Source organism: Aotus nancymaae, unplaced genomic scaffold (assembly GCF_030222135.1).
Source record: "Aotus nancymaae isolate 86718 unplaced genomic scaffold, 86718_ANA_hifiasm-v0.15.2.pri h1tg000004l, whole genome shotgun sequence".
Classification (NCBI taxonomy): Eukaryota; Metazoa; Chordata; class Mammalia; order Primates; family Aotidae; genus Aotus; species Aotus nancymaae.
In genome coordinates, this window is record NW_026988415.1 from 19,335,737 (window position 1) to 19,360,474 (window position 24,738).

A 24,738-nucleotide genomic window follows, 5' to 3' on the forward strand; every position below is an offset into this window, starting at 1 on the left:
TGGGTCTTTCCACATTGGCACTGATACCTGACTGGAAGCCATCCATCTTGGACTCAGTAGTGTTATTCACAGCCGAGTTGGCCCCCACGGAAACTGGGAGGGTGGGAACACCACCACTTCTGGTCACTTAAGCCCAGGAGTTTGAGACCAGCCTGGCCAACATGGCGAAACTGAAACCCTGCCGCTACTAAAAATACAAAAATTAGCTGGGTGTGGTGGTGGGCATCTGTAATCCCAGCTACTTCGGAGGCTGAGGCAGGAGAATCCCCTGAAACCCAGAGGTGGAGGTTGCAGCAAGCCGAGATTGCACCATTGTACTCCAGCCTCCTGGGTGACAGCAAGACTCCATGTAAAAAAAATTTTTTTTTTGGAGTAATTTGTTACTCTACAATCTTTTTTTTTTTTTGCTTTGTTTTTGAAAGTACATTCAAAAAACAAAACAAAAGATGGGTACAGGGTTGGGAGGCATAAAAAACAGGTCCCTAACTAGACGACAGCCTTGTCCCTTTACTTGCAGACAGTTATGGAAGTATACAGTACTCCCCCCCACCACATTAAGCTAAGTAGTTGTCTCTTCCACTGTGGTTCAAAGTTCAAGCTGTTCCACCTTGAAATAGGTAACAGTCTATGGGTTGTACAGAATTTCTATGTATATAGTTTGTCGGAAGTAACAAAGCTACTTTCAAGACTTGCTTCTTTCCAAAATTAAAAAATAATTTCAGTCTGTATTTATTTTAGTATAGATATTTTTCTTTTTTGGATTTTGATTTTTTTGTTCTTATGTTTTGCAAATTAGCATGACAACAATTGTGATTGTAGAACTGCCTGAGGTTGCCATCTGTAAACATCATTTGCATATCAGTAAGAATAAGGAAAACAGGAGGAGGAGATGGGTTTAAAAAAATTAATCCTATTAAAAAATGGGGCAAAGGACATGAATAGGCATTTCTCGAAAGAAGATAAATGGCCAACCAACATATGAAAAAATACTCAACATCGCTAATCATCAGAGATGTGCAAATTAGAACCACAACGAGAAACCATCTTACACTAGTCCGAATAGCTATTATTAAAAAGAGAACAACTAACAGATGTTAGCAGGGATGCGGAGAAAAGGGAATGAACTCTTATACACTGTTGGTGGGAATGTAAATTAGTGCAACCTGTATGGAAAACAGTATGGAGATTTCTCAAAGAACTAAGAATGCAACTACTTTTCATCCAGCAATCCCACTACCGGGTATGTACCCAAAGGAAAATAAATCATTGTATCAAAAAGACACCTGCACTAGTATGTTTATCACAGCATTATTCACAATAGCAAAGATAAGGAATCAACCTAAGTGTTTATCAGTGGAGGATTAGATAAAGAAACTATGGTACGTATACATCATGGAATACTCTGCAGCCATAGAAAGAATGCAATCATGTCTTTTGCAGCAACATGGATGGAACTGGAGGCCATTAACTTCAGTGAAACAAGCCAGGAACGGAAAGGCAAATAGCCCATATCCTCACTTATAAGTGGAGCCAAATAAAGTGTACACACAGAGGTAGTGTGTGGAATGATAGACAACAGAGACTTGGAAGGGTAAGGCAATGGGAGGCGGTGGATAATGAGTGATTACTTAAGGGGTACAGTGTAGGTTATTTGGGTGATCAATACCCTAAAAGCCCTGACTTCACTACACAGTCCATGCAGGTAACCAAATTATACTTGTACCCTGTAAATTTATACAAATAAAAAATAATAAAAGAATAAAAAGCATAGTCTAGACTAGGAGTATCCAATCTTTTAGCTTCCCTGGGCCACACTGGAAGAAGAAGAATTGTCTTGGACCACACATAAAATACATGAACACTAACCATAGCCGATGAGCTAAAAAAAAAAAAAACTCACAAAAGAAAATCTCAGCAAGTTTTAAGAAATTTTCGAATTTGTTTTGGGTCATATTCAAAGCTGTCCTGTGCTGCATGTGGCCTGCGGGCAGAGGGTTGGACGGGCTTGCTTGGTCTAGACATTTCACTCTGCACTTCTTCCTGGCAAGTTCCCCTTTAGCTTAGCTGACCACAACCTCATTTTTTTCCAGGAAGTGAGGGAACCAGTGTGTAGGAATACTCTCAGTAGCACCTGGTTTTTCCACATTGGCACTGATACCTGATTGGGAGACATCCATCTTGGACTCAGTAGTGTTATTCACAGCAGACTTGGCCCCGACGGAAACTGGGCAGGTGGGAACACCACCACTCTGGATCATAGAGATCTCGTTAGTCTTCATGACAAGACCACTGTTGAGCATGTTGATGTATTGGTTCCTCCACCTTCACCGAAGGGGCCGGGATTTCTGGGAAACATTTCTGAGATTCTTTCCATCCATACCTAATGGATCCATGGTGTTCTCAATGGCTAGGTTCCTTCTCTGCTGTGCTGAGTTATTGTTTGCTCCATGAGTCATACAGTGGACCTTCAAGTTGCCTTTGGTGGTAAAAGTTTGCCCATGTATGCTGCACACAAAAGGCTTCTCTCTAGTGTGAGTCCACTTGTGAATCTGAAGAGCAGTAGTAGACGAGAAGTTCTCACACTGTGCAGCTGTGTTGCTTGACCTGTCAGTGTGGTTGGGCTGCTAACACCAGAGACATGATGGAGGGTCCACCAAATGTGCCAGTGAAACAGGAGAGTTCCCTGATCCCCCTCACAGGACGTGTGACAGGGATGTGGCTTGTCTGGTCACCGCTGCTGCTCAAACCTCTTACAGGACTGGGAGCACACAGACCGACATGTGCAGGAGCCCAAGTGGGCGTGTGTTACAGTGCGCTCTTTTAGCCTTGCCATCTGCAGATGGTTTAAGTGTTAATCAGCTCAGTGGACTCTGCCTTTCTGCAAAGGCAGAGGGCAAGTGTGGTAGCTTTCCATATCCTGAGCTGTCCAGGGTCCCGGAAGAATCAGGTCACAGATGGACTTGAAGGATGGTGAATGCAGGGTTTTATTGGGTGGTGGAGTGGCTGTCAGCAGGATGGACGAAGAGCTGGACAGGGGATGGAGCGGGAAGATGAACTTCCCTTGGAGTTTGGCCATTTGGTGGCTGATTCTCCAACCGTCCCCAGCCAAACTCCTGATGTTTCTTCTTTCCTCTGCTGTGCCATTTTGCCATTTGTCTGCTCATCTCATCTCCTGCTTCCGGAGCCTCGGGTTTGGGGTTTATATGGGTATAGGATAGTGGGCGTAATGGGCCAAACTGCAACATTTTTGGCACAAAAACAGGAATGGCTGTTCTCACTTAGGACTATGGTATTCAGGCTTGGGGGTGAGGCCTTTGCCAGGGAACTGCCCTCTTCTACCCAATATTTTCCTGTCTCCTGTCTGTATCACCAGGAGCTTCAACTTTTTATTTTTATTATTAGAGACAGGGTCTTTCCTTTTTGCCCAGGCTGGGGTGCAGTGGCACAATCATAGCTTAGCACAACCTTGAACTCCTGGGCTCAACTGATTCTTTTACCCCAGCCTCATTAGTAGCTGGGATTACAAGCACAAGCCACCAAGCCAGTCAAAACTTGAACCTTAACATAGGTTGACTGGGCTCAGAAAAACGTTGATGGGAGACTGCCTATCTCAGTATGGCTGTTCTTGGAGTGCTTAGCTTTGCCCCCAGCATCTGGAGACTTTGACTTGATGCTTTCTGCTTGGCTATTGGCCAGGTAGTGTGCCTGGAAGGATGTGGTTTCCACAGCATCTGGACTTTGGCTAATACTCCTGGTCCCCCATCAGTGAGAATGAGTAATTAGTTAAACTGTTGCTCTCCACTGAATCATTTTTTCAGCTGCTCTGCCACTGTAGGCCAGAAGGAACCAGACCAACTTTCCTGGTGACAGCTAGGGAAGCCTTCATGGCAAACCCTAGGGTGGGCGATATTAAGTGGATGCTAAGAAGAGGTGTGAGGACCTTTGAGAAGCTACTGGGGGCATCCTGGGAGCTGATTTTGTCCACAGTGATGCCTTCTTTCGACATCATGGCAGATGGCACTTGTACTACCATTCTCACTGACCATCATTGACTCAGGACCCCTAAAGTCACAGGGATTCTCTGGCAGGGGCATGCTGGGAATCTGACTGCCCATGTGCATCCAAATATGTTGTTGCAACATTACCATGTTGGTAAATTTCTTTTGACTAATGGGTTGTGTACTTATGGATCATTTGGTTCGGTGAACCCTGAGAAGTGTCTTTATGCCACCTTTAGTAGAAAAAGCTTGGCCACAGATTTCACACTGGACGAGTCTCTTCCCAGCGTGGGTGTGGTAATGCATTTTTTAAAAAAAGTGAGCAAATTTATTGAAGGAATAAAAGAATGGCTACTCCATAGGCAGAGCAGCCCTGAGGGCAGCTGGTTGGCTGTTTTTGTGGTTATTTCTTGATTATATGGTAAACAAGGGGTGGATTATTCATGAGTTTTCTGGGAAAGGGGTGGGCAATTCCTGGAACTGAGGGTTCCTCCCCCTTTTAGACCATACATGGTAACTTCCTGACGTTGCCTTGACATTTGTAAACTATCATGGTGCTGGTGGGAGTGTCTTTTAGCATGCTAATGTATTATAATTAGCATATAATGAGCAGTGAGGACGACCAGAGGTTACTTTCCTCACCATCTTGGTTTGGGTGAGATTTGGCCTGCTTCTTTACCACATGTTGTTTTATCAGCAAGGTCTTTGTGACCTGTATCTTGTGCCAACCTCCTATCTCATCCTGTGACTTAGAATGCTTAACCTCATGGGAATGCAGCCCAGTAGGTCTCAGCTTCATTTTACCCAGCCCCTATTCAAGATGGAGGCACTCTGGTTTGAACACCTCTGACATATTTCCCCCCTGCCTTTTACAAGTGAACCCTTAATCTTAAGGGTTGTAGAGGGATGAAAATCCATCTTCTGTAACTTCTTCAGGCTAAATGGGGCGATAATATTCCTGCCTAACTAATAGGGTCTCTTGCATTCAGGGTAGAGAGGAGCTCAGTCAGAAAATGTAGGTATGGTGAGGGCCATCCATAATTCTTCAGTTCTGACAAAAGGTGATATCTGGAAGATTAATAAGTATTCAATTTAAGAAAACGTTGAGTAAGCTTATTCTGCATTCCTACACAAAGAGTACAACAGCAGTATATTCCATAACAGTAGAACAAAATAAGTACAATTATTCAAAGTAAACTAAGAAGGCTTTCCATGAACTGGGCAATTGTTGAAACCAAGCTGATATGGTGTTGCTAGCTAATTCCAATACATGCCCAGAATTAGAATACTGACCCAGATTATTACATTACCCATCCCTCTTGTTTCTTCTGAGCAGTAGCCAGGGATAACTGGTTGGTTCACAGGAATAAGTATGGTTAGTCTAAATTGCAAAACATAAACAAAAACAAAAAACCTTAAAAACAACAAATGAGCCTAGAATTTAATAACAGTTGTACCATTGTTCTTTTTTTTTTTTTCTTGGTGCGGTGACTCGGATGTACCGTGGTTCTTGAAACGATTTTTCTCTCTCCAGTCTCATTTTTACTAAAGACAAATCATGGTAACAATGATTTGCTTTACTATACTTGGCCTGATTATTTGTACAAAGTGCAGCAATAATAATAATAATGATTATTATTATTATTTTGAGACAGAGTCTCACTCTGTCACCCAGGCTGGAGTGCAGCGGCGTGATCTTGGCTCACTGCAACCTCTGCCTCCTGGGTTCAAGTGATTCTTGTGCCTTAGCCTCCTAAGTAGCTGGGATTACAGGCACATGCCACCATGCCCAGCTATTTTTTGTATTTTTAGTAGAGATGCGGTCTCACCATATTGGCCAGGCTGGTCTCAGACTCCTGACTTCAATTGATCCACCTGCCTTGGCCTCAAGAATAATTATTTTTAACATAGGCTTTTAAAATTGTCTTTGACGGAACTCTCTTCCATAAGAAATCTCAGATAAGACTTTTATTTTATAAAGCTGAGCCCAGCCATGGGCTCAAATACCATCAAATACCATGAGTTGGGTAAATTTCCTCTTCTATTGAGGTCCCAAGATAACTTGGGGCTCCTGGGCCTGTTAGAAAGTGACATTCTTTACCTGTCAGTCAGGAACCCTGTACAAGGACTGTGTAGACAAGGTATGAGGCTAGTTTTCCCAAGGAAGGTAACACATTGTGAAGAAACTTTGGCAGCTTAAGACTCGGTGACAAATGAGACATTCACTGGGGTCAGAAGTGACCTTGTTGCTATTCTCTACCAGCTGGTGCAATTTCATGCTCTCTAACCCTGGCTTGGTGGTCCCACTCCCTTGAAAGCCACCGACCCTTGGGGAATTATGGTTTGTCCCCACTCCAGGGAGTGTGGGCCCAGCCTCACTTTCTGGAGAAGGCCCAGCAATGAGCCACCCATGTCGTCTTTAGGGTTAGCCCTCGAAGAAAGGTTTTGAGGTAGTTCTATGGAGGGGGTACTTGTTACGAGGACAAGTTTGCTGTCTAAAGAGCGACTGGATTCATCTATGGGGATAGGTACAGAGAGTGCATGGGGTGCCATTGCCTACTACCATTTTGTTCTGGAACTCGGCAAACAGCTGGGGGTTTGCCTTCACCTGGGGATGTGATGAAAGTGTACCTTGACGCTACCCTTGGTAGTGAAGCCATGACCACACACAGAGCACATGAAAGGTCTCTCTCCAGTATGCATGTGGGGATGGATCTGCAAGGAGCTACCAGTCTCCCAAACCTTGCTACAGTCTTCACAGTTGTGCTTGTAGAGGATGGCCTCATTATTGGGTTCGACATACATCTCAGATGTTCAGTGGCTCATCTTTCTTTTTCTTGGATGGGTATAATGCCACAGTAGAGAAATAACTCTGGAAGAGCACAGAACCCAAGCCTGAGGTAGCAAAGCACTTTGGAGGTGAGACACAGTATTCAGGAGCACCGATGTCCTATCCAGCTTCAGGGTGAAAGATGTCAGCCATGGGGTCACAGAGCTGGCGGCAGAAGGGATGTTGTTGAGATAGCTTGGCTTGTTTAACGTGTCCAGAGACAGACCTTGGCTTCCAGCTTTCTCTGAGCAAAGCGTCAGCTGCAGAAACTTGCTTGGACATGTGGCTATAAGGTCTTCAGGGTATTAGCCTGAGTGGAGGGTGTGGGAGGCCCATGAGTTCACTTGAATGCAGATCTGCTCAGTAAGCTGGATCTGCTGGCATTGCTGCTGCTGCAGACACAAGATCTGCTTAAGGACCCAAAAGATGCTGTTGGCACTAGGCAAAGGGTCCAGCAGTGCATATGAGCTCCACTGATTTACCACTCCTTTGTCTCCTTGTAATGTCAGAAGAATCATATTAATGTAGGCCACTTTGCCTTTGGGTAAATAACTTATGTTCTTGGGCGTGGATGGTAGGGCAGTCTCTGTCTTTAAGTGCAAGACAGACTCTGTGCCCAGCTTCTCCTTCATGTCCCCTTAGCGGCCACCATTTTCCCTGGGACTATCTTTTCTGCTTGAACTGGGTAGCTGGTGGCTTGGTACAGCTGCACAAAAGTCTTCTGAAGGCACTGGCTCCTTGGTGTCATTCATGGTGAGGACAGGTAGATTTTTAGTGCGATTTTTCTTATGTTCCAAGAACTCAGAGATGCTAACAAGTTCTGTACAGCATTTCTTAGAGATGTGAGTTTTCTACCTATTGAAGCTGCTTTACCATCGCTTTATCCTCATTCACTTCATCACTATTCCCTGGGTGGTTCACTGGAGCACTTGGCTTGTTAGGATGATGCTTGTTAAAGGGTGAAAATAGAGATGTGGAGAAATAGATATAAGTGGGAGGTAGGGTAAGGAGAGGTAGAGAGAAATACAGAACACTAATATGTCTTCATCTTACAAAGTAAGAAGTCAAGGAAATACTATCTATGGTTGATTAAACAGAAAATACAAGTTGATGTATATTATTTAAAGTGAAAAAGATACCTATTAGAGGAAACAAAAATAATGCTACAACTTTATTGGAAGGGCTAGATGGAAGGTAGGAATGGTGGAATTGAGCTTAATCATTGTCTCTGGCCAGGCCCGGTGGCTTACACCTGTAATCCCAGCACTTTGGGAGGCTGAGGTGGGCAGATCCCTCAAGCCCAGGAGTTTGAGACCAGCCTGGGCAACATGGTGAAAACCCACCTCTATTAAAAAAAAAAAAAAAAAAAGACCACACAAAAATCGGTTGGATGTGATGGTGCACAACAATGGTCCCAGCTACTTAGGAGATTGAGGCAGGAAGATCACTTTAGTCTGGAGAGGTCAAGGTGGCAGTGAGTTGTGATGGTGCCACTGCACTCCAGCCTGGGCGACAGAGTGAGACTGTCTCAAAAAACATAACATCTCTCATAGCATTAAAAGATAATGTCAAAAAAGAAATATAAGCCAGGTGCAATGGCTTATGTCTGTAATTCCAGCACTTTGGGAGGCCAAGGTGGGAGGACTGCTTAAGCCCAGGAGTTTGAGACCAGCCTGGGCAACATAGGGAGATCCCGTCTCTATGAAAATTAAAAAATTAGTTGGGTGTGGTTGTGTTGGAGTGCACATGTGGTCCTAGCTACCAGGGAAACTGAGACGGGAGGATAGCTTGAGCCTGGGAGGTAGAGGCTGTACTGCACTCCAGCCTGGGTGACAGAAATATACAGGCAGTAACAAATTTGAGGAATGTTTTAGAAGGTAAAATTTGCAGGAGTTGGTTGGGTGTGGTGGCTCATACCTGTAATCCCAGCACTTTGGGACACTGACGCAGGTGGGTCATCTGAGGTTTGGAGTTCAAGACCAACCTGACCAACATGGTGAAACCCTGTCTCTACAAAAATACAAAAATCAGCCAGGCATGATGGTGGGTGCCTGTAATCTCAGCCACTCTGGAGGCTAAGGCAGGAGAATCTCTTGAACCCAGGAGGCAGAGGTTGCAGTGAGCCGAGATCGCGCCATTGCACTCCAGCCTGGATGACAGAGCAAAACTCTGTCTCAAAAAAAAAATTGTAGAACTTGGTGATTAACCCAGTACAGTGAATAAGGGAGAGGGAGGAGGCAAAGGTGATTTGAAGGGTTCTAGATTGAGTGATTGGGTGGATGTGATATCACAACTGAAGTAAAGAATATGGGGTACTACCTAGTTCAAGTAGGGAGATGATGTGGTGGATAATTTTATGTATCAACTTGAGTGGAACAAAGGGTGTCCAGATATTTGGCTAAAGATTATTCTGGGGGTGTCTGTGAGGGTGGTTCTAGATGATTAACACTTAAATTGCTAGACCAAGTAAAACTGATCGCCCTCCCCAGTGTGTGTGAGTCTCTTCCAATCGGTTGGAGGCCTTTATAGAACAAAAGACAGGGTAAAGGAGAATTTATTTTCTCTGCCTAACTGTTTTCGGAGCTGGGACATTGGTCTTCTCTTGCAGTTGAACCGGAACTTATACCTGGTTCTCCTGGTTCTCAGGAGACTTGGACTGGAACTACACCACCAGCTGTCTTGGATCGCCAGCTTATAGATGGCACATCATGGGATGTCTCAGTCTCCATCACTGCATGAGCCAATTCCTTATACCAAGTCTCTGTTTCTCTCATTGTAGGTATCTTGAAGAACCCTCAAGAACCTTGACTAATACACAGGATAAATTCAACTTTTTCTTTTTTTTGAGATGAAGTCTCACTCTTGTCCCTCAGGCTGGAGTGCAATGATGCGATCTCGGCTCACTGCAACCTCTCCCTCCCGGGTTCAAGCGATTCTCTTGCCCCAGCCTCCTGAGTAACTGGGATTACAGGCATCTGTCACCACGCCCGGCTAAATTTTTGTATTTTTAGTAGAGACCGGGTTTCACCATGTTGGCCAGGCTGGTCTTGAACTCCTGACCTCAGGTGATTTGCCCTCCTAAGCCTCCCAAAGTGCTGGGATTATGCGTGAGCCACAGCACCCGTCCAAATTCAGTTTTAATTGTATGTGAGGCATTGTGGTGGAGATATATACTAGATACCCACAAACAAGTGCGGAAAGGTCTGGGATCAAAATATGTATTTGGGAATCTTCAGCTTATGGGTGATAGTTGAAATCATAAAAGTGGTTGAACTTTTCTGGGACTCTCATATATTGTAATAGGAAGAAAGGCAGAAAGAATAGATACAGATACATGTAGGTTGGTTAATTTGGTGGTTGGAATGTGCACTTCATATTCGATGTGCCTGGGGTGGGTGTGTGTGGGGGTGTGTATTTGTTTATAATGAAGTCAGTTGTTCAGTAATGTGCATATAATAAATTCCATAGTGTGTGTCGTTCAGTCACTCTTGACTAATTTTTTAAACTGTTCTGCTAAAGCTCTGAGTTGAAAGAACCCAGGGTGGTGGTGTTATGCATAAATATCTTTATGTGGTAGACCTCACTGATTACAGTCAGGATTCTGGTAGATAAATTGGGCAGGTGAGATGAACTCTTAACCCTTCTCTGGTGCTGTCTGATTAAGGCCTATGTTTGTCTGGCTGTGCCATACATTTTATTTTCTCTTTCATTCATTTGTAAGCCTTAGCAACAATCCCCTTCTCTAACACCTTGATATAAATTGCTTTCATACTCTAATAGAAGTTGAGAATGTTGATAAGCTCAAACCATGATATCCTGATGTTTCCATGGTAACTAATGCACACCAAGGGGGAAAAGATGGAGAATAGATGAGAATAGCATTTTAACAAAATAAGTGAGGGGCAAAAAGTCTTTAGACATGTTATTACCTCTTGTTTAGGAATATGAAGATATTCATCTCCTTAATAATGGGGTTATGAAAGTTGCTTCAATGAAACTTGTCAGTAGCCATTTATATTTCGTTTTTCTCTATAATCATCATCATCAAAAGCATTTAAATGCTTCTCTGCTCAACAATACTGTAGAGAGTAAGCTAAATGGACACAGTTGCCATTTTCCTGTGAGCCTGCAATCAGAATAGGACAGGTTAGGCTAATGTCTGTATTCCAGGGTCCCAGGCAGAGCTTTGACCTAGTGGACATGAGGAATGGGGATTCAAAGAAGACAAATCAATGTTGTGGCATTTGTTTGCTTTGATACAAGACTTTACTAGCATCTCAGCACTTCTCTGCTTAAAGGATGTGAGAACAGAGTGCTGCTGTTTCTTCTTTCCTTTCTGTAAGCCAGGAAGAGGGCACTCTCAAATAATCAAATTGGCTGGCACCTTGATCTGGGACTTCCAGTCTCCAGAACTCTGAGAAAATCCATTTGTGCTGTTTAAGCCACTGAGTCTGTGGCATTTTGTTACAGTAGCCTGAGCAGACTATACACCAGTCAGTGTACATGCACAATCAATTAACCTATTGTTATATAGGAATAGACTTTGTAAGGGTGAAGAGATGACTTCTTATTTTATGTATTCATTTATTTGAGACGATGTCTTTCTGTCATCCAGGCTGGAGTGCAGTGGTGTTATCATGGCTCACATCAGCCTTGACCTCCCAGGTCCAAGTGATCCTCCCATCTCAGTCTCCCAAGTAGCTGGGACCACAGGCATGTGTCACCATGCCTGGCTAATTTTTGTATTCTTTGTAGAGATGGGGTTTCACCATGTTGCCCAGGCTGGTCTTGAACTCCCTCTTGCCTCGACTTCCTAAGGTGTTGGGATTATAGGTGTGAGCCACCATATCTGGCCTGATATTTTTATTTTAGAATTAGCGAGATTAGGCCGGGGGCGGTGGCTCACTGCTGTAATCCTAGGACTTTGGGAGGCCGAGGTGGGTAGATCACTTGAGGTCAGGAGTTTGAGACCAGCCTGACCAACATGGTGAAACCCTGTCTCTACTAAAAAAAACAAAAATTAACCAGGCATGGTGGTGCATGCCTGTAATGTGAGCTGCTTGGGGGACTGAGGCAGGAGAATCACTTGAACCCGGGAGGCAGAGGTTGCAGTGAGCCAAGATTGTGCCATTGCGCTTCAGCCTGGGTTACTGAGTGAGACTTTGTCTCAAAAAAAAAAAAAAAAAAAAAAAAAGGATTAGCGAGATTAAATTTCCACAGATAAATTTAATAACTGGTGGGATATCTGTCTAACCCAGAACAGAAAAACAGAGAGTAGCAGGACAGAAAGCATACTGAATAGCTCCAGGTAAGGTAGATAGCATGGCTGGGATTCTACTTAGCCTGACACCTTCGTCATTTAGAGGAGAAAGGTTAAAAAGCACATTCTTCTTATTCTTCTTTTATTTTTTTACATACTCACATCACCTTTTGAAACATTAGTCTTCAGTTTAGCTTTTGTGCAAATGAATTCAGAGATTAGAAGCAAGATGTGTTGGGAGGTGCCAGTAGGGTGAGGATCATCAATGGGAATGAAACCCAATTTCCTGGACTTACCAGGGGAAGATATATTAGAATGGGGACCATTTGTTCTCATTGTTCAACTCCCACTTATGAGTGAACATGCAGTTTGGTTTTCTGTTCCTGTGTTAGTTTACTGAGGATGATGGCTTCCAGCTTCATCCATATCCCTGCCAAGGACATGATCTCATTCCTTTTTATGGCTGCATAGTATTCCATGCTGTATATGTACCACATTTTCTTTATCCAGTCTATCATTGATGGGCATTTGGGTTGGTTCCACAAACCTGCACATTCTGCACATGTATCCCATTTTGGTTTTTTGTTTGTTTTTTAGAAGAAATAAAGAAAAAAGAGATTTATCTTGGATGACCAGAGGTTTGGTAGACATTCTAAAATTTAAACATGCCTTAGAGATCAGATGAAAAAGGAGTGTATCTTCATATTAGAGGCTCAGTTTGGACAAGGGAAATTTCGATGTGTGTGTACGTGTTTAAAATTTGTGACATTCAGTCTGGCGCGGTGGCTCATGCCTGTAATTCCAGCACTTTGGGAGTCCAAGGTGGGTGGATCACAAGGTCAGGAGTTCGAGACCAGCCTGGCCAATATGGTGAAACTTCGTCTCTACTGAAAATACAAAAATTAGCTGGGCATGGTGGCGCATGCTTGTAGTCCCAGCTACTCGGGAGGCTGAGGCAGGAGAATCACTTGATTCTCCCAGGAGGCGGAGGTTGCAGTGAGCTGAGATCATGCCATTGCACTCCAGCCTGGGCGACAGAGCAAGACTCCATTTCAAAGAAAAAAAAATGTGACATTTGGTCTTACAGTCACTGGGAAAAGGCAGAAATTTTGAGGAAAAGGAGTTCTCAATAAAGCATTCTTTCACCCCAAATTATTTGGTCTCTGTCATTATTACATCCAAATTAAAACAAGACAGGCAACTATTTATTCCTTGATAAAATGGTCTTCACTTGTCATCTGTATTAGAGTACTTAAAAGTCTTGATCAATCAATTATATATCATACATTGAAATGTAATTACAATTTTGTCACTGCAACTTTTTCAGAGCTCCAATTTTATTTATTTATTTTGAGACGGAGTCTCCCTCTGTCTCCTGGGTGAGAATACAGTGGTGTTGGTTATGGCTGACTACAGCCTCGACCTCCTGGCCTCGAGCGATCCTCCCAGTTCAGCCTCCCAAGTAGCTGAGACTACGGGTGTGCACCACCATGCCCAGCTAATTTTTTGACCTTTTTGTAGAGATGGGGATCTCACCATGTTGCCCAGGCTGATATCAAACTCCTGGGCTCAAGTGATCCACCTGCCTTGGCCTTGCAAAGTCCTGGGATTACAGGTGTGAGCCACTGCGCCTGACCTTATTTCTTTTTAGTTTTTTCACAGTTTGGGATTCAGAGTCTAATAGACTGCTGAAATACAAATCTAATACTTCAGTTTTGAATATAAAAAATATGATAATTTTACAGCCAATTGTAACTGTGTAGAGGTTTGGTTTAAGATCCAAATAGTATAGCTTGGCAGGGGGCAGTGGCTCATGCCACGGCTGGGTGCGGTGGCTCACGCCTATAATCCCAGCACTTTAGGAGGCCGAGGAGGGCAGATCATCTGAGGTCAGGAGTTCAAGACCAGCCTGGCCAACATGGTGAAATCCCGTCTCTACTAAAAATACCGAAATTAGCCAGGTGTGTTGGTATGCGCCTGTAATCCCAGCTACTCAGGAGGCTAAGGCAGGAGAATCACTTGAACCCGGCAGGCGGTGGTTGCAGGGAGCTGAGATCACACCACTGCACGCCAGCCTGGGCAACGAGAATGAGACTCCATCTCAAAAAAAAGTATAGTTTTGTACAATGTACTGATATAAAAATTAATATTTTTGTATAGCTAATATATGCACATGGACCAAAGTTCCAAAGTTATAAAAGGGCATACACTGAAAATTAGGTTTCTCTTTTTCTCTTATTTCCAAGTTCTCCAGTTCCTTCCCCTGAAGGTAACCACTATTACAAGTTTTTTGTATTTCCTTTTACAAATATTCCACAGTGCACTGATTCTGAAACAGGACATTTCCCCCTCCTTAGCAAGCTCACAGTACCTGGCAGCAAAAAAATGTTGCTGTTTAAGGTGAAAACTAATGCTCTGAGTAGTAGCATGGAACAGGGACCACCCTTGTTCCTTCTCAAACCCCTCCTTAGAAACCATATTTCCAGATTGGATCGGCAGACATTTGTCAAAACCACTTCTAGCTGGACATAACGTGAACACAGACACCTTTATCATGAGTATACAGGAAACTAAACACCTAACACATCCAGACGTTTCATATTTATTTAGTGCAGATGTGTAAAAAAGTAGGTGCTTTTGGTAGGTTGTTGAGCAAGGAGGGGGTTGTGGTTTTATGCAAGATGGAATCAGGGAAAAATTGTTCACTCTTTTCCAAGAAGTTGGAGAGGATTTCATCAAAGAGGTGCTGTGTAAATGACAGAAAGGAGATGCAGAGGAGGCATTACAGCATGAGTTGTGGTCTGGGAGAAATGTTGGAATTGGAGTTTAGGATAAAATAGAAAGGCGGTAGTGTTGAGTGCTGACTCGTGAAGAGCAAGGGGAGGAATCAGATTGGCAGGAAGAGGCAGTGAAGGGAGAGTGAGGCAATATGGGATTTGCATTTGTAGATAATGAAAGCTTGTATAGGACATGTGGACAGAAGTCAGTAAAGAACTCTGTATTTACTATGCTTCCTATATTCCTAGCATTGCCTTAGGAACTACCACTTGGTCCAGAATTTTTCTCTAACCGATGAACTAAAGAATGGATTGTGGGGCCGGGTGCGGTGGCTCATGCCTGTAATCCCAGCACTTTGGGAGGTCAAGGCGGGTGGATCACTTGAGGCCAGGAGTTCGAGACCAGCCTAGCCAACATGGTGAAACCCCATCTCTACTAAAAATACAAAGATTAGCCGGGCATGGTGGCATGTGCCTGTAATCCCAGTTACTCAGAGGCTGAGGCAGGAAGATTGCTTGAACCCAGGAGGTGGAGGTTGCAGTGAGCTGAGATCGCGCCATTGCACTCTAGCCTGGGTCACAGAGTAAGACTCCACCTCAAAAAAAGAAAAAAAATGGATTGTGGTATAGTATGGTAGGTTTCCTACATTATGTTCTTCTCACAGGTTGACTCTATTTACTAAACAGCCATAACACTCCCTAATAACTTGTTATGAATCTATTATCATTTATGTAAAGCAGGGTTCCTTGGCCTTGCCCCATTGGCATTCTGGGTTGAAGAATTCTTTGTTGTGGCAAGCTGCCTTGTGCATTGTAAGATGCTTAGCAGCGTCCCTGATGCCAGTAACACTCCCCCAAGTTGTGACAAACCAAAATGTCTCTAGACATTGGCAAATGTCCCTTAGGAAGGGGGCAAAATCACCCTCATGGAGCACCACTAATATAAAGCCTCACGAACCTATGTTTTTTGTTCTGTAAACCCCCCTTTTAAAAGATTAACGTCTAAGCTGAATGTGGTGGTGCTCATCTGTAGTTCCAGGTACTCCAGAGGCTGAAGTGGGAGGAGTGCTCGAGCCCAGGAATTAAAGGCTCTAGTGCACTATGATTGAGCCTGTGAATAGTCACGGCACTCCAGCCTGGGCAACATAGCAAGACCCTGTTTCAAAACATTAACATTGAAAAATCTTTATTGAAATAATGCATTGGGCTGGGAAAGGTGGCTCCTGCCTATAATCCCAGCACTTTGGGAGGCCGAGGAAGGTGGATTGCTTGAGCCCAGGAGTTCAAGACCAGCTTGAGCAACATAGTGAGACTCCCATCTCTACAAAAAGTTTTTAAAAATTAGCTGGGTGTGGTGGTGTGCACCTGTAGTCCCAGTTACTCAGGAGGCTGAGGCGAGATGATGGCTTGAGCCTGGGAGGTTGAGGCTGCAGTGAGCCATGATTGTGCCACTGCACTGCGTCCTGGGTGACACAGCAAGACCCATCCCTAAAATAATAATAATGATGATAATCATCACAATAATGTATTCATGTAGATACAAATCACTCATAATAGAAAGCGACTATCTCCTACCCTGCCCCTACCTACCTGTAGTCCCATTCCCTAAGAGCTGCCACTTAATTCTTTCTGGTTTGGGTTTTTCTAATGATTTCTGCCATATACATTCACCTGTTTATCCATTTACTTAAACAACATATTTGTTGTGCACCGTGTTTGTTTGCTCGGGCTGCCATCACAAAATACCACTGGGTGACTTCAACAACAGAAATTGATTTTTCCACAGTTTTACGGCTGCAGGTTCAAGATCAGGGTGCTGGCAGGGCTGGTTTCCTCTGAGGGCCATCAAGGAAGGATCTGTTCCAGGCCTCTCTCCTTGGCTTGCAGATGGCTGCTCTCTTGCTGCCCCCAAACCTGGCTGTTGCTCTGTGCATGTGAGTCCCTGGTGTCTCTTCCTCTTCTAAGGACACTAGTCATATTGGAGCAGGGCCATATCCCAATGGCCTCAGTTTAATTTAATCACCTCAGTGGAGACCTTATCTCCAAACATAGCTACATGCTGAGGTAGTGAGGGCTGGGATTTCAACATACGATTTTTGGAGGACACTATTCAACCCATAACAAGCACCTACTGTGTGCCACTCACCATTCTAAACACAGGGCATGGAGCAGCCAACAAAACAGATGAAAATCTGCTCTTGGCTGGGTGCAGTGGCTCACGCTTGTAATCCCAGCCAGCACTTTGGGAGGCCAAGGTGGGTGGATTACCTGAGATTGGGAGTTCGAGACCAGACTGGCCAACATGGCGAAACCCCATCTCTACTAAAAGTACCAGAAATAGCCGGGCATGGCGGCGGGTGCCTGTAATCCCACCTACTTAGGAGGCTGAGGCAGGAGAATCCCTTGAACCTGAGAGGCAGAGGTTGCATTGAGCTGAGATCGAAGCACTGCACTCCAGCCTGGGCAACAGAGCAAGATTCTGTCTCAAAAACAAAACAAATAGAGTAGCCAAGGAAAACCTCTCTGAGAAGTGGACATGTGAGTAAGGACCTGAAGGAGGTGACAGAGAAAGCCATGCAATAATTCTAGGCAGCAAGAACAGCTGGTGCCAAGGTCCTGAGATGGAAACATGTCCAGTTTGCTCCAGGAACAGCAAGGAGGCTCCTGGGGCTGGCGCGGAATGAGCAAGGGGCAGTAGCAGGAGCTGCAGGGGTCGGGGAATGGTGAAGCAGATGATGGCACAAGGCCTAGTAATGGCTTTGGCTTTTGTTCTGAGCGAGATAGCAAGCCATTGGACAAGTCATGGGTGAAAAGGTCCGAGTTCGCTTTTTTCTTTTTTTTTTTTAAAGAAAAAGGAAGAAAGAAAGAGAGAGAGAAAAAAAAGAAAAAAAAAGAATGAAGAAGAGGAAGAAAAAGGAAGAGAAAGAGGGAGAGAGAACGGGAATATTGCTTTATTGCCCAGGCTAGAATGCAGTCTAAAAATGGGAATTGAAAACCTCTTTTATGCCAATAATTGTGCTTAACAATGGAGACAGGAAGGAATAAGGGAAGAAAATAACAAACAAGCAACCAACCAATATTTCATTTAAACCTATGAAATGCTATGCAATTATTGAGGAGTGATTTACTTGCAATTATGTAGTCACTTTTGGAATAGGTGTGATATGGTACTGATAAGAATGTATGTTTTGTGTATTTGAAGTGGAGAGTTCTATAAATGTTTATTAAGTTTACTTGTTCCGGGTCTGAGTTCAAGTCCTGGATATCCTTGTTAATTTTCTATCTCGTTGATCAGTCTAATATTGACAATGTGATGTTACAGTCTCCCACTATTATTGTGTGGGAGGCTAAGTCTCTTTATAAGTCATTAAGAACTTGTCTTATATATCTGGGTGCTCCTGTATTGGGTGCGTGTATATTTAGGATCGTTAGCTCTTCTTGTTGCATTGATACTTTTACCATTATGTAATGTCCTTCTTTGCCTCTTTTGATCTTTGTTGCTTTAAAGTCTATTTTATCAGAGGTGAGAATTGCAACTCCTGCTTTTTTTTTAATTTATTTATGTTTGCTCCCCATTTGGTTGGTAAATCTTCCTCTGTCCCTTTGAGTCTTTGTGTATCGTTGCATGTGAGATGGGTCTGGATACAGCATACCGATGGGTTTTGGCTTTTTATCCAGTTAATAATATATATGAGTTTAATACTGCCATTTGATGCTAGCTGGATATATTTTTGGAAAGGCTGATACTGGTTGTTCGTTTATATGTGTAGTGCTTCTTTCAGAAGCTTCTGCAAAGCAGGCCTGGTGATGGTAAAATCTCTAAGTACTTGCTTGTTTGCAAAAGATTTTATTTTTCCTTCGCTTTTGAAGCTCAGTTTGGCTGGATATGAAATTCTGGGTTGAAAGTTCTTTTCTTTAAGGATGTTGAATATTGGCCCCCCACTCTCTTCTGGCTTGTAGGGTTTCTGCCGAGAGATCTGCTCTGAGTCTGATAGGCTTCCCTTTGTGGGTAACCTGACCTTTCTCTCTAGCTGCTCTTAGTATTTTCTCCTTCATTTCAACCCTAGTGAATCTGACAATTATGTGCCTTGGGGTTAGTCTTCTTGAGGAATATCTTTGTGGTGTTCTCTGTATTACCTGGAGTTGAATATTGTCCTGTCTTACTAGGTTGGGAAAGTTTTCCTGAATAATCTCCTGAAGAGTATTTTCCAACTTGGATTCATTCTCTTCATCACATTCAGGTACACCTATCAAACATAGATTAGGTCTTTTCACATAGTCCCATATTTCTTGGAGACTTTGCTCATTCTTTTTTATCCTTTTTTCTCTAATCTTGACTTCTCGTTTTATTTCGTTAAGTTGGTCTTCGAACTCTGATATCCCTTTTTCTGCTTGATCAATTCGACTGTTAAAACTTGTGCATTCTTTGCGAAGTTCTCGTGTTGTGTTTTTCAGCTCCATTAATTCACCTACATTCCTCTCCAAATTGTCTATTCTCGTTAGCATTTCTTCAAACCTTTTTTTCAAAAGTTCTTAGTTTCTTTGCATTGGGTTAGAACAAGTTCTTTTAATTCACAGAAGTTTCTTATCATCCACCTTCTGAAGTCTACTTCTGTTAATGGAATGCACTCGTTCTCCATCAGGGCTTGTTCCGTTGCTGATGAGGAACTGTGATCACCTGTAGAGGGAGAGGCATTCTGATTTTGGGTATTCTCAGCCTTTTTACGCTGGTTTCTTCCCATCATTGTAAATTTATCCACCTGTCGTCTTTGTGATTTCTGACTTTCAAATTAGGTTTCTGAGTGGACGTCGAACTTGTTGATTCCCAGCGCAGAAATCTGAGCAATCCATTGCGCCGGCCAGAACAGCGGTGTTAAGATTGATGGTGCTTTTCTGCCCAGGAATCGGCCAAAAGGGGACCCAGTCCCGCTCACTCTGCACCAAGAACTGCCGCGCTGAGGCGCCTGCAAAACCGCCGCGCTGGCCACAAGAGTCACGCTAGCGACCCGTGGGGCTCCTCCGCTGGGAATCTCCTGGTCCGTGAGCAACAAAAATTCATCTGAAAGTGTGGCCTCCTCTCGTTCTCTGCACTTTCACTAGGAGCTACTATCCCGAGCTGGTAGTGGTCAGCCATCTTGGATCTCTCTCTCTCCCGAGTTCGCTTTCAAAAGAATCTCTTTAGCTGGTACGTTAGTAACAGACTAAAAGGGGGCCAGGGAGGAAGCAGGGAGACCAGTAAGGGGGATGTTGCAATAATTCATTTTCCCTGAATCCTTACTTGGTTTACCAGCTCTAGACATCCTCTATTGACCTCCTGCTCTGATAGGTGGGGATTTAGCTCACTTCTGCTGCAGCACCACCTTTTCCTTCTTGCCAATACATCACTAATTTTAGTTTCTCTGTTTACGTTCCTTCCCCAGAGGCAATCATTCTAATGGTACCTTTTTATTTGTATGCCTTTTTGGTTATCTTTATGCCTTTTTTTTTTTTTTTTTTGAGACAAGGTCTTGCTCTGTCGCCCAGGCTGGAGTGGAGTGATGTGATCACAGTTCACTGTAGCCTCGACTTCCTGGGCTCAAGTGATCCTCCCACCTCAGCCTTTCGAGTAGCTGGGATGACAGACTTGCACAACCATGCCCAGCTAATTTTTGTTTATTTTTGTAGAGACAAGGGCTCACCATGTCACCCAGGCTAGTCTTGAACTCTTGGGCTGTGGCAATCCACCACCTCAGGCTCCCTCCCAAAGCCCTGGGATTACAGGCATGAGCCACTGTGCCTGGCCTCTTTGTGCCTTGGTATAAGGTACATAAAACTCTATTTGTTGTTCATCTACAGATAGTATCTCTTGATTGTACACTTTCTAAAATTCAAGTATTAGTGCCGCTACACATCCTTCCACCTCTCCTAATTCTGTCTACTTTCCAACTTCTGTAAGCTATGCTTTTACATTAAGTTTGTTAACGTTTCCTTTATACTTTGTAATCATTATTAAGTTTCCTGTGATTTGTCTCTAGGTTAGAAGTTGAAAACCATTAAAGATAGTGTTGACATTGTTATACTCATATAAATATTTTTCAGTGTAAAGCCAAGGGATGTGCCTTGATTGCATTGCCTGCATTTTCTTCTTTATAGTTCCAGTGTCACAACCTCTGTCAATTACTCTGTATCATTCCATGTTCTAGCTGCCTTTATTATTAGAAAATGGCATTCTTGATTGCCTTTTTTTGTAGATAAACTAGCTATATGCTTTCTTTACCATATTTCGACTATCTTCCAGCTTCTTCCTTATTTTGTCTATTGCTCAGAATAAAGTTCATTCTTCTTGAAGCCCACTTCCTGTGTTAATTCTTTGTTTTATTTTATTTTATTTTATTTTTGGAGATGGAGTCTTGCTCTGTTGCCCAGGCTGGAGTGCAGTGGCATGATCTGGGCCCACTGCAACCTCTGCCTCCTGGGTTCAAGTGATTTTCCTGCCTCAGCTTCCCGAGTAGCTGGGATTACAGGCACCCGCCACCACGCCTGGCTAATTTTTGTATTTTTAGTAGAGATGGGGTTTCATCATGTTGGCCAGGCTAATCACAAACTCCTGTCCTCAGGTGATCCGCCCACATCAGCCTCCCAAAGTACTGGGCTTACAGGTGCGAGCCACTGCACCTGGCCTAAAAGTTGTATTTTGTTAATATAAATGTTTAGACTTAATATATAGGGGACACTTGCCTGTCAGCACATCCATAGTTAATTATTGAGAAAAAAATATGTATTTTTAACAACAGTGTTCTTTATTTGTACAAAGCATTACAATCTTCTCAGCATTCTTCACTCACAAACTTTTCACTGTATTTATTTAACAAGTTAACAGTGCCAAACTACACGTCACTACCTGTCAAACACCAAGCACTCAACTTAGAGACAAACAAAAAGTGCTTAGCCCTGAATGGAAACAGAAAAAAGGTTAAGAAAGGCCAACAGAGATATTTTAGAAGCAGTTAAAGAGGATGGTTTGGGAAGCATTAGATTCCTGGGCACCATCAGATTTCCCTTAAGGTTCAGAGGGGCTTCACAAAATAATTTTTAGAAGACATGAGACAAAATTAGCCAGGCTTGGTGGCATGCATCTGTAGTCCCAGATACTCAGGAGGCTCAGGCGGGAGGATCACTTGAGCCCAGGAGTTCAAGGATGCAGTGAGCTATGATCATGCTGCTGCACTCCAGCCTGGGCCACAGAGTGAAAGACCCCATCTCTTAAAAATAACAACAACAAAAACAAAGAAACAACAACAAGAAAAACCCATGAGATTAGAACTAAGGAATCAAGACATCAGAGGAACTCGCACTTTGGAGTATTAAGCAGGTAATCAAAGCTCCTAGACTGACAGAAGTGAGAAAAGGAGGGAGAGGAGAAAGTGGAATGGGGAGCAGTCGAGAGACAGAAGAGAGAAAGGAAGCAAGAGGCACAGAGGGAGAAAGCTGTGTGCCTAGAGGAAATAAAGCTCGGAACTCATCATGAATTGAAGAATGAAAAGACTTAGTCACAAATCTGGGATATGGACTACAAGAAGAGGAAGCCTGGGGTTTTACACCTTCCAGGAGGTGATGACAAATCCTAAAGCTGTACAGTGGCAGATAGTAAGGTACGTCTGACGCGGTGCCATCTGTTTTTGTAAAAGTAAGACACTGGCACCCCTGCTTGACTAATACCACTCTAAACTGCTGATTTAAGAACATTTGTGACCAGATTACCACCACCCCAGCAGATCGAACATCTACAGGCAATATAGAAAGGTTTCGAGCCAAGTGGGTCTATGAAAAACAAAATTCAGTTAATGCTTCTGTCAACTAAAGAGACAGAACAGATTTTATTATTCTCCCACAGCATTTTGGTAGTTTCCTAAAGGTTACTATTCTGACGAGTCTTAGTAAGCTACTACTGTCAAAGACGGTGGCCAGCACGGTAGCTCACGCCTGTAATCCCAGCACTTTGGGAGGCCGAGGCAGGCGGGTCACCTGAGGTCAGGAGTTTGAGACCAGCCTGACCAACATGGAGAAACCCTGTCTCTACTAAAAATACAAAATTAGCCAAGTGTGGTGGCACATGCCTGTAATCCCAGCTACTTGGGAGGCTGAGGCAGGAGAATCACTTGATCCCGGGAGGCGGAGATTGCGGTGAGCGGAGAGATCAGGCCATTGTACTTCAGCCTGGGCAGCAAGAGTGAAACTCCGTCTCAAAAAAAAAAAAAAAAAAAAAATGGGGTAACGAATCGCTGGAACGCCATCTCTTCCGTGACTGAGAGCACATCAGCGTCTTGCACTTTCCTTTCATTGCCAAGTTGTTGCCGCAGGATGTGGTGTTTAGCACCAAGATGCTGGCCGCGCGGGAGATGGCGCTCCGGGCCTCCTTGGAGATGCTGACACCGTCTGGGAGCGCCTCCTTGTTGATCCTGGTGATGATGGCTTTGGGCAGGTTTAGGTCTTTGGGCTTCTCAGTCACTGCCGTCGTCCGGGCTAAGCCTCCCCCCGCCGCCCCCGGCCTCTGCTTCAGGAAGCTAGTAGAGATTTTTTTTTTTTTTTTTTTTTTTTTTTTTTTTTTTGAGACGGAGTCTCACTATGTCACCCAGGCTGGTGTGCAATGGTGCCATCTCGACTCACTGCAACCTCCGCCTCCCAGGTTCAAGCGATTCTCTTGCCTCAGTCTCCTGAGTAACTGGGATTACAGGCACCCGCCACCACGCCTGGCTATTTTTTCTATTTTTAGTAGAGAAGGGGTTTCGCCATGTTGGCCAGGCTGGTCTTGAACTCCTGGCTCCAAGCAATCTGCCCACTTCGGTCTCCCAAAGTGCTGGGATTACAGGCGTGAGCCACCGCTCTCGGCCTCAAGAAAATATTTTAATGTAAACTTTCCATTGAAATATACTCTCATACAGAAAGGCAGTGGTTTGCTCTTTTCTGTATGAATATTATATACCATTATTTTTAATAGTTACATAGTACTCCACGATATGGATTTCCAATAGTTAATGGCCTTTTCTGTTTGCTAATTTTTGCAATTACATATACGCAAGCATGCACATTCACAAACAATTGCAATGTGTGTAGTGAATATCTTTGAACATATATCTTTGAACATTTGTGCTAGTATTTCTAGACAGAAGTAGGATTGTTGCGTCAGCGGTTGTGTAATGCAAAAATGTTGAGATACTGCCAAATAGCCCCTCTGAAAGACTTTTACCAATTTACTCTTCTACGAATAGTATTTGAAAGGCTACAACCTTTTGAGGCAAGATCACCTTAAGACTTTGGAGACTCTGCTATGCGTGGTTGAGACTTTGACTCTGCACTGTCTTGTATTTATCTTTAATGACTTCATAGGTGCTAGTCTTTTTGCCCTTAGAATATTTTAAGTTCCTTGGATATTTCCCATAGTGCCTAGTACAGGCTGGGCAAACTGTGGCTGCTTAATACATACTTCATGATTGACTGATAAACTGGTTCTATTTTTGGGCGGCACAGTGATTGAGGTCAGTTCCTGGAATGAGAGAGCTGGGCAGAGTCAGAGGCTAGGGCTGTGCCAGGTCAGTATCAGATGCTCTCACTTGCACATCAAGTTTAGACCGTAATCTGAGAATCTAATTGTATAAAGCATCTAGTACAATCCCTGGCTCAGAGGAGGTCCCCAATAAATGGTCTCTATTGCTGTTATCATGCTCGTTTAATGAGAGGATTGTCTTAGGGCTAGTATTGAGGGGTCAAGCATAGGACCTAAAACATCCCAGGTGGAGTCAGAAATCCACAGTCTAGAGATGAAGTCACATTGGGAGCCAGTGGGAGCAGCCATGCCATCTGAGGCACAAACAGAGACCTGGGTTTGGGCAGTTC

At 43.7% G+C, this 24,738-nt stretch overlaps 1 pseudogene; it reads right to left on the reverse strand.

Moving 5' to 3' along the window:
- Nucleotides 1-2,060: 2,060 nt before the first annotated feature.
- Nucleotides 2,061-24,333, reverse strand: LOC135277763 (sal-like protein 4; annotated as a pseudogene).
- Nucleotides 24,334-24,738: the final 405 nt, after the last annotated feature.